Source organism: Podarcis liolepis, assembly GCF_965112155.1.
Source record: "Podarcis liolepis genome assembly, chromosome: 3".
NCBI classification, from domain to species: domain Eukaryota; kingdom Metazoa; phylum Chordata; class Lepidosauria; order Squamata; family Lacertidae; genus Podarcis; species Podarcis liolepis.
Window position 1 is genome coordinate 115,148,874 of NC_139557.1, and position 10,443 is coordinate 115,159,316.

The following is a 10,443-nucleotide window of genomic DNA, read 5'->3' on the forward strand; positions in this document are numbered from 1 at the left end:
TGGATGCTTCTAGCAAGGAGGGGAGTGGAAGGAGGAAGCTATGACTCCCGAGCATAAATATGCTGCATGTGTCCTTGTCTCTTGCAATTTCTTTACATAGATATCTCAGCATATTTATCCCCAGTAGAAATGTTTAACTAATCTGGTAAATGTCAAACCATATGGTACATGTTGTAAGGATTTTGTCAGTCCTTCTCCTTGCTCCCCACTCTTTTAACCCTTTTCTGAAACCCGCCGACGCTTTCTTCTCCTGCAGAGCAGGTAAAGGCTGTCGAGGGGAAGGTGGGCGTGGCCCCACAGTGAACTCCATGTGTTCGAACCCATCCCGATGACATTCTCATTTCCTTCCAATGGATTCTGGGTATTGTAGTCCTGGGAGGCTCCCCTCGCCTATTAGGATTCAGTTTTATGACTTTGTGACAAGCAATTCAGCCCATCCAAGTTGTGATCAGAAAACTTTTTTCTTTCTAACCCGCTGTTGTCTTGTGAGTGCGCCAGGCATCACAGAACCAGATTAGACAGAAGACATAGGCCTATGGCTTTTGTTGAAGGAATCCCTGCAGTTTCAAAGGACCATAGCTTAGGAAAGGATGAATCGGTCCGTTTCGGTTTCTCTCGATTTCTCATTTTTACCAACCTTAATTTCTGTATACTACGCTGAATATTAAATGGTATATGCATACTGGAAATAAATAAATAAATAAATAAATAAATAAATAAATAAATGTCCCATTGATTGATTTATTGCTAAAGGTGTGCCCAGTACTCTATGTGTAAAGGTAAAGGGAGCCCTGACCATTAGGTCCAGTCGTGACCAACTCTGGGGTTGCGGCACTCATCTCGCTTTATTGGCTGGCACAGAGCTTCCAGGTCATGTGGCCAGCATGACTAAGCCGCTTCTGGCAAACCAGAGCAGCACACAGAAACGCCGTTTACCTTCCTGCTGGAGCGGAACCTATTTATCTACTTGCACTTTGACGTGAGCAACGGGAGCTCACCCCGTCGCGGGGCTTCAAACCGCTGACCTTCTGATCGGCAAGTCCTAGGCTCTGTGGTTTAACCCACAGTGCCACCCGCATCCCGTACTCTATGTGAGGTCTGACCAAAGCAGAATAGACACTGTGCTTCTGCTGATGCAACATAGGATCGCATTAGCCCTTTTAGCTGCTGCATCACCCTGCTGGCTCATGTTTAGATAGGATCTACTAAAACCCCCAGATCTTTTCCTCATGTCCTGCTGTCAAGCCAGGTGCCGTGTCTCACACTATATTTTCGCATTTGATTCTTCTCCTGCCTTTAGGAAGGACTTTACATTTATCGTAAAGTTGATGTTTCTTTTTGTTCATTTTGACACAGTTTTCCGCCCTGTCTTGGATCCTCTTTCTGTTGGGTGACACATGCAGCTGTGATGAATATCCCCTCTGCTACTGCGTCCATGTATAAAAATATTAAATAACGCCAGGCTCAAGACAGAACCCTGTGGTACCTCATTTGTCACTTCTTCCCAGGTTAACAAGGAACGGCTGACACAGCCACAATAGAAGAAGGCTGGGATGGATTTTACGCAGTAGATCTTGATTATTGGCACCAAAAAGTGGGGCAAAATAGCTCCACTGCAGAAGCCGACTCTGAATGTACAAATGTTGTGGGCCAGAGGAATCCTTTCATTGGAAGTATGGTAGAATTTCACTGATAACAGGAAGGGATGTGGTCACTTCCCAGTAGGAATGGGTGAAATCTGACCATTTCAGTTTCTTCCAGTTTCTCTTTCTAACCAATCTTCATTTCAGTTCTCCAAAATCACAACAACAGTTTGTATTGTTATGAGTTGGTGGGTAGGCTGTATGCCTGAACCCGCTTCTAATTCCTTGGTCCAGCACAGATCCAATTCCTGGAATAGAATCATAGAATCATAGAGTTGGAAGAGACCACAAGGGCCATCGAGTCCAACCCCCTGCCAAGCAGGAAACACCATCAGAGCACTCCTGACATATGGTTGTCAAGCCTCTGCTTAAAGACCTCCAAAAAAGGAGACTCCACCACACTCCTTGGCAGCAAATTCCACTGTCGAACAGCTCTTACTGTCAGGAAGTTCTTCCTAATGTTTAGGTGGAATCTTCTTTCTTGTAGTTTGGCTCCATTGCTCCGTGTCCGCTTCTCTGGAGCAGCAGAAAACAACCTTTCTCCCTCCTCTATGTGACATCCTTTTATATATTTGAACATGGCTATCATATCACCCCTTAACCTCCTCTTCTCCAGGCTAAACATGCCCAGCTCCCTTAGCCGTTCCTCATAAGGCATCGTTTCCAGGCCTTTGACCATTTTGGTTGCCCTCCTCTGGACACGTTCCAGTTTGTCAGTGTCCTTCTTGAACAAGCTAGCTTCCTGGTGGGGTAATGGCCCTCTAAGTATGGACTGTTAAGGTAACAAAGGAAGTGGCTCTGTGCCAGATAGCAAATGGGTAGGGAAAAGACAGAGGCCAGAATTGAGAGATGTGTTAGGTGAGCTAGAAGCTGGAAGCATAGCAGTAGGCTGGGAAGCCGGAGAGACAGAGCCATGCCTGATTTCTCCATGAATCCAAGACTGTGGCTATGGGAGAAACAAGACCTTTTCAGGAGGTTAATGCTGCAAACCTCTCCAGTGTTTGCTCTGGATGTATATTTTGATGAATAAGCCATATATTATAAAGACACTAGAGTCCCTGCTGTTCCTCATTCTGAAGAAAGCAAACCGTAAGTGCTTGCAACTCCTGGAATATTGCACTGCTCAGAGATTGAGGTAGTGTACAGTTTTATTTTTTTAAAAAAAGGACTCACCAACAAAATTCATCACTAAATTTCTCCCCTTCCTCACTCCCAACCACATACAGTGGTACCTCAGGTTACAGACGCTTCAGGTGACATACGCGTCAGGTTACAGACTCCGCTAACCCAGAAATAGTAACTCGGGTTAAGAACTTTGCTTCAGGATGAGAACAGAAATTGTGCGGCAGCAGCAGGAGGCCCCATTAGCTAAAGTGGTACCTCAGGTTAAGAACAGTTTCAGGTTAAGAATGGACCTCCGGAACAAATTAAGTTCTTAACCTGAGGTACCACTGTATTTAATTAAACACTGTGTAGCTGGCTCCTTCCGATGTGTGTGTGTGTGTGTGTGTGTGTGTGTGTGTGTGTGTATAATTTCAAAAATAGAAATTAAACAAAGAAAAACAAAGAACAATACATAGCACTGTAAACATACTTATATACATATTTTCCAAAATGAAAACTAATAAAAATAAAAATAAACGAAAGGAAAATTTAAAGATATAAAGAAGAAAGACAAAAGGAAAGAAAAAAATACTTCTCATAACCTGGAATATTACCAAATTCTTGCTTCAAATACTGTGATATATAAATCTTAGTTAAAATATTATAAAAGACTTCCACCGCGTTCACCACACCTCTCCTTCTTATGTAGTTGTCTCAACCTGTCATTCACTCGCTGTGACACCGCCTCCTGTTACTCTTCCTGCCTTCCACCCCAGGAGTACCAATGGGTACCAGCCTCTCAAACTTTTTTATGCTTTATAAGATTCCCCTCCTGCTTGAGGCAGAGCTTCCCAGAAGAATCAAGGAGCCTCCACCAGAGCACACCGCAAACTGTGTGTGTCATTTCAGATCTAAGTTGAGAAATTTGGGGTTATTGGTCTGAGTTAAAATAAAAAAATTCCTTCCAGTAGCACCTTAAAGACCAACTAAGTTAGTTCTTGGTATGAGCTTTTCTGAAGAAGTGTGCATGCACACGAAAGCTCATACCAAGAACTAACTTAGTTGGTCTTTAAGGTGCTACTGGAAGGAATTTTTTTTATTTTGACTATGGCAGACCAACACGGCTACCTATCTGTAACTGGTCTGAGTTAGGCAGTGATGTTCTCTCTGATCCCTGTCCCGCACCCCGCCCCCCAAAAAAAGAAAAAAAGAAGGGGCAATAGCGCTCTATCCTTCTTATCGCTTCCTTTGTCTTATCAACAAAATGAAAAGCTTTTCCCCAGCATGTTTTCAGCTTAAAGGAAATGTGTGTCTGTGTGTTTATATCTCCGCTATCTCGAATTTCCCTCCCCGAGAGAGAGGGCAGTTTACACTAAGCAATACTCCGGGAGAATAAACCATTAGGCCAGCGCCTGGGCTGGTGCTTATTCATGGTTCTGCAACAAGACCAATCTGTTTTGTCCGTCGAAATCTAGACTCTATATTTAGCGATTGGTAAATAGTGACTCAAAAGAGTTGGCTGCCTGCCATTTCCGAGAGAAAACAGAGGATGGCAACTGAGGCCTCTGAAACAGCCAGCGCTTCCGATAAAGTCAGGACTCCCTGTGTTTGCTTAGAGGGATTTGTAGAATTGTAGCATTGGGAGGGACCTCAAGAGTCATCTAGCCCAACCCCCGGAGGTGCAAGAAGAGTCACTGCCAGTCCGTGCAGCCAATACAAGCAGGACTGGGGAAATCTCTAGCCTGGAAGCCTGCAGAGGCTCTGTCAGTCAAAACAGGCAGTCAGGAGATAGATGGGCTAATGGGCTGACTGAAGGTTCCTGGAGCAGGAAGCTCTGTGGGGAGAAACAGAATATTCATGCATTTCCAGCAGGAAAATTATAGCAGAGGAAAGGGGTTAGATGCCACCACACACCTTGGTGATGTGGTTCCTATCACTTCTGCCCTCACTGCCCTTTTTCTGGACAGTATCCTCACCTTGCCAACAAAGGTCCGTATAGTAAAAGCTATGGTTTTCCCAGTAGTGATGAATGGAAGTGAGAGCTGGACCATAAAGAAGGTTGATCGACGAAGAATAGATGCTTTTGAATTATGGTGCTGGAGGAGACTCTTGAGAGTCCCATGGACTGCAAGAAGATCAAACCTATCCATTCTGAAGGAAATCAGCCCTGAGTGCTCACTGGAAGGACAGATCCTGAAGCTGAGGCTCCAGTACTTCGGCCACCTCATGAGAAGAGAAGACTCCCTGGAAAAGACCCTGATGTTGGGAAAGATGGAGGGCACAAGGAGAAGGGGACAACAGAGGATGAGATGGTGGGACAGTGTTCTCGAAGCTACCAGCATGAGTTTGACCAAACTGCGGGAGGCAGTTGAAGACAGGAGTGCCTGGCGCGCTCTGGTCCATGGGGTCACGAAGAGTTGGACACGACAACAATCACTCCAGGCTACAGGTGTGGGGCATGCAATTCAATTCCCCCCTGTAAAAAACAACAACATGGGGGGTTTGTTTGTTTGTTTGTTTGTTTGTTTGTTTTAGAGAGAGAGAACCTTGCACACAGAAAGTTAGTAGATTTCTCCCTGGCATGCTCCATTTCTACTTGCGGGTTTTTTTAAAAAAAAATATTTCCAGTTGTGTAAACCCCCACTTGCCATCTAAAATGGAAGAATACAGAGACACCCTGTGCTGTCTGGTTTTTGTTTTGTTTTTTTAAGAAAAAGGCCAACCTTTGCCTCTTCTTTCTTTCTTTCTGAGGGAAAACAAGGACAGGACGACAGGCGAACTTAGTTACAGAAACAAGTTGAGTCGACATATATGCTGGACTCGAAATCTCCTCCGGGGAAATGCCACAACCCCTCCGCTGGGCCTCTCAACAGCAGCATGCTCAGAGGCCATGCCTGCCTGTCTTTCTTTCTTTCTTTCTTTCTTTCTTTCTTTCTTTCTTTCTTTCTTTCTTTTCCCAGGCTGGCAACCCGGGAACCGTCAATAATCTCTGGACATAGTGCATATGCCTACCAGGCTCTGAGCAAGTGTCTCTTCCCCTGCTGTGTGCTGCGCCTCAAAGGCTCTCGAGGGGTTAATACATGCCATTCCCAAAGTTCAGGGAAGGGACAATACGGAGGGAACAGCGGGAATTTTCAGCATGTTAATAGCCCCGGCATCTCCTGACCGGCCCAAAACGAATGCGCGGTACAGTAAATTGTCCTTGTCAGCTTAGCTCAAATGATGGTATGCTTTATATCTACACATGCCTTGACTCTGTCCATTGAATTTATGTCCAGAAAATAAACACTTCCAGACGGCAATAAAGTATCCGCTCGGAGCTGCCTGGCTATCGCACAGGCGGAAGCCGAGACCCCGGTGCTTTGCCGAGGGAACTGGTACAGCCGGCAAACTGACAGTCTGGCCTCTTGTTACCTCCTCCACCTATTTTTCATGGTGGGAGCAAAAAAGAGCCTTATGTCTCATCCCAAAGAGTAGAGCAATAAAGAGTCAGGCCAATCCTTGCCTGGAGGTTTGTTAGTAGAGGTTGGATGGTCACCTGTCATGGATGCTTTGGTTGAGATTCCTGCATCTCAGGGGGTTGGACTAGATGACCCTTGGGGTCCCTTCCAACTCTACAATTCTTTTTGTTTTATTTTTTGCACTTAATTTATTTATTAACATCAAAAAAATGAAGATCGTGGCCACTGGTCCCATCACCTCCCGGCAAATAGAAGGGGAAGAAACAGAGGCAGTTTGAGATTTTACTTTCTTGGGCTCCATGATCACTGCAGATGGTGACAGCAGCCACGAAATTAAAAGACGCCTGCTTCTTGGGAGAAAAGCTATGACAAACCTAGACGGCATTTTAAAAAGCAAAGACATCACCTTGCCAACAAAGGTCCGTATAGTTAAAGCTATGGTTTTCCCAGTAGTGCAAGATCAAACCGATCCATTCTGAAGGAAATCAGCCCTGAGTGCTCACTGGAAGGACAGATCCTGAAGCTGAGGCTCCAAGACTTTGGCCACCTCGTGAGAAGAGAAGACTCCCTGGAAAAGACCCTGATGTTGGGAAAGATGGAGGGCACAAGGAGAACGGGACGACAGAGGACGAGATGGTTGGACAGTGTTCTCGAAGCTACCAGCATGAGTTTGACCAAACTGCAGGAGGCAGTGGAAGACAGGAGTGCCTGGCATGCTCTGGTCCATGGGGTCAAGAAGAGTCGGAAACGACTAAACAACAAACAACAAATTTATTTATTATTAATGTTGCAATACATATATGAAATCTTTACATATTGATACATATACATTATATTCGTAAATTCATAGAATCATAGAATCATAGAATCATAGAGTTGGAAGAGACCACAAGGGCCATCGAGTCCAACCCCCTGCCAAGCAGGAAACACCATCAGAGCACTCCTGACATATGGTTGTCAAGCCTCTGCTTAAAGACCTCCAAAGTAGGAGACTCCACCACACTCCTTGGCAGCAAATTCCACTGTCGAACAGCTCTTACTGTCAGGAAGTTCTTCCTAATGTTTAGGTGGAATCTTCTTTCTTGTAGTTTGGATCCATTGCTCCGTGTCCGCTTCTCTGGAGCAGCAGAAAACAACCTTTCTCCCTCCTCTATGTGACATCCTTTTATATATTTGAACATGGCTATCATATCACCCCTTAACCTCCTCTTCTCCAGGCTAAACATGCCCAGCTCCCTTAGCCGTTCCTCATAAGGCATCGTTTCCATTTTCACATTTCATTATGTACCAACATTTATCCATTTCTTATTTCTTGCCCTGTGTCTTCCCTCCACTCGTATGTAACTTCCTTGTTATTACTTTATAACATTAATATTGAGATTGTAATTTTGTATCTTAATAATTAAACACTCAATCTTATATATCTGCTTAGTTTAGTTTAGCTTAGTTTAGCTTAACTTTGTGAAATCAGTCTATACATATCAATAAATTCTTGTTGGAGCATCTTTTGGTGATGTAGTCTTCTACACATTTCCATTCCTGTTTGAGATTTTGATTAGATTGCATTCTAATTGTTGCCGTCATTTTTGCTAATTCAATCATTTCAAAAAAATTATTTTGCCAATCTTTCACTGTTGGTACTTCTTCTGATTTCCATTTTTGGTTTTTGGGGTTTTTTTGCAATCAATAACTTTGCGGCAGCTGTTGCATATAAAAAGATTTCCTTCATGTCTTTTGGGATGTCATTTGTTATACCGTATTTTTCGCCCTATAGGACGCCCCATTTTTCCCCCTCCAAAAATGAAGGGGAAATCTGGGTGTGTCCTATGGGGCGAATGCAGGCTTTCGCTGAAGCTTGGAGAGCAAGAGGGGTCGGTGCGCACCGACCCCTCTCACTCTCCAGGCTTCAGGAAGACATCCGCAGCCTAGGCAGCTGTGCGGGAGTTCCCACAGGGCTGCCTAGGCTGCGGATAGCAGCCTGCTTCCCGGAGCGTCAGGCGCCCTGAAAGCCGAGCGCCCGGCGCTTCGGGAACACATCCACAGCCTAGGCAGCCCTGCAGGAGTTCCCCGCAGGGCTCCCCACGCTGCGGATAGCAGCCTGCCATCCGGCAGGCGGGGTGCCCTGAAGCAGGGCGCCCCTCGCGCCAGGCAGACATCGGCCAGCCCCACAAGCTCGGGGGACAGGAGGGAGGCGCAGCGCCGCCATCCCGCTGTTCCTCGACCTGGTTCGGTTTCCCCGACCTGCTTTGGGGGGGGGGGGAATAAAGGGAAAAAAAATTTCCTCCCTCCCCCCAAAAAACTAGGTGCGTCCTATGGGACGGAGCGTCCTATGGGACGAAAAATACGGTAATTCCTAAAAGGAATGTTTCCGGCTTCTTACCAATTGCTGTTTTAAACATTTTTTTTTTCCAATTCCTCATGTATATTTCCCCAAAATTTCTTAATTTTATCACATCCCCACCATACATGATATAAGGATCCCTCTGATACCTTACATCTCCAACACAGATCCGATGTTAATTTATAAATAACAGATGGTACTTAATCCCTGTAAAACTGGCAACTCTACAATTCTATGGCTCTATGGTTCATCCAGATCAGAATCATCTACATCAGAGTGGGGAAGCTTTATTTTTAAACCCAGGGGCCACATTTCGTCATAGGGAGCCCTCCAAGGGCCGCATGCCAGCAGAGTGCATGAAGGTAAAGGGACCCCTGACCATTAGGTCCAGTCGCGACCGACTCTGGGGTTGCGGCGCTCATCTCACTTTATTGGCCAAAGGAGCCGCGTACAGCTTTCGGGTCATGTGAACCAGAGCAGTGCACGGAAACGCCGTTTACCTTCCCACCAGAGCGGTACCTATTTATCTACTTGCACTGGTGTGCTTTTGAACTGCTAGGTGGGCAGGACCAAACAACGGGAGCTCACCCTGTCGCGGGGATTCGAACCACCGACCTTCTGATCGGCAAGCCCTAGGCTCTGTGGTTTAATCCACAGCGCCACCCACGTCCCTGTAGAGTGCATAGCTAGAAGCAAAAGTAGGTGGAGCAAGGAATCCCTTTCTGCAACGCGCTGCATGCCAGAGGTTCCATCCACAGAGAAAGAGAATTAAGCTGAGCCAAATGTGTCTTCTATGTGTGGTGGGCCACAGCTGCCATCTTTCTGGACCATTTGCCATGCCGGCAAGGTCTAAGGGTGGATGGATCTATCAAGTTTGCTTTGCATTTCTCATTTTCTTCCAGTCTTAAGTTCAGCTCTCCACGTTTCAATGTCAGTTTTCAAAAAAACTAAAATAAAAATGAAGTCCCCATAAGGTTGGATGGCCATATCTCTCTCGCCCTGACCTTGCCACTGTGATCCACGTGACAGTCACCCCCAGACTTGATTATTGTAACTTGCTCTACGTGGGGCTGCCCTTGAGACTGACCCAGAAACTCCAGCAGGTGCAGAATGCCACGGCGAGACTCCTTACGGGATCACATTCACCCAGTGCTATACCAGCTGCACTGGCTCCCAGTGGAGTACAGGATGAGGTTTAAGGTGCTGGTTTTAACCTTTAAAGCCCTATACAGCCTAGGACCCTCATACCTATGAGACTTACTCTCCTGGTATGTCCCACAGAGGACCTTACGGTCTTCAAACAAAAACATCTTGGAGGTCCCTGGCAGCAGGGAGGTTAGGCTGGCCTCAACCAGAGCCAGGGCTTTTTCGGCTGTGGCCCCAATCTGGTGCTGCTGCTGCTGTTACTGTGTTTAGAACAGGCGTGGGGAAGGTTTGTCAGAAATTTCCTTCCAGGGATCCACATGTCAGTAGTGGGTTGGGCCAGAACCAAAAGTGGGCAGGGCAGCATATGCAAATTGCGGTGGTTGCACTTGCTCCTCCCATCCACCCCTTTCTCTAACTTGTGGAAGGTGGCTTTCAGCTCACTCAGTGCATCCCGAAAATCCCAGGGGGGGGGGACATAGGGGGTGCCTCCACTGCTACAATAGGCTCCCCTCTGTGGAAACTCACCTCCTGTGAGTCAAGAGAGGCAAGATATTGTGGAACTTAGCTCAGACCCTGAGATCTTGGGAATATCACCATCCCGCACCCGAACACACATTTAAGCACTCCCCCAGTGGAATTGATCTTTATTTTTTCTAACTCATCACAACTAAGGGGTTATTCCAACCCATGGGTAGGCAAACTAAGGCCCGGGGGCCGGATCTGGCCCAATCGCCTTCTAAATCTGGCC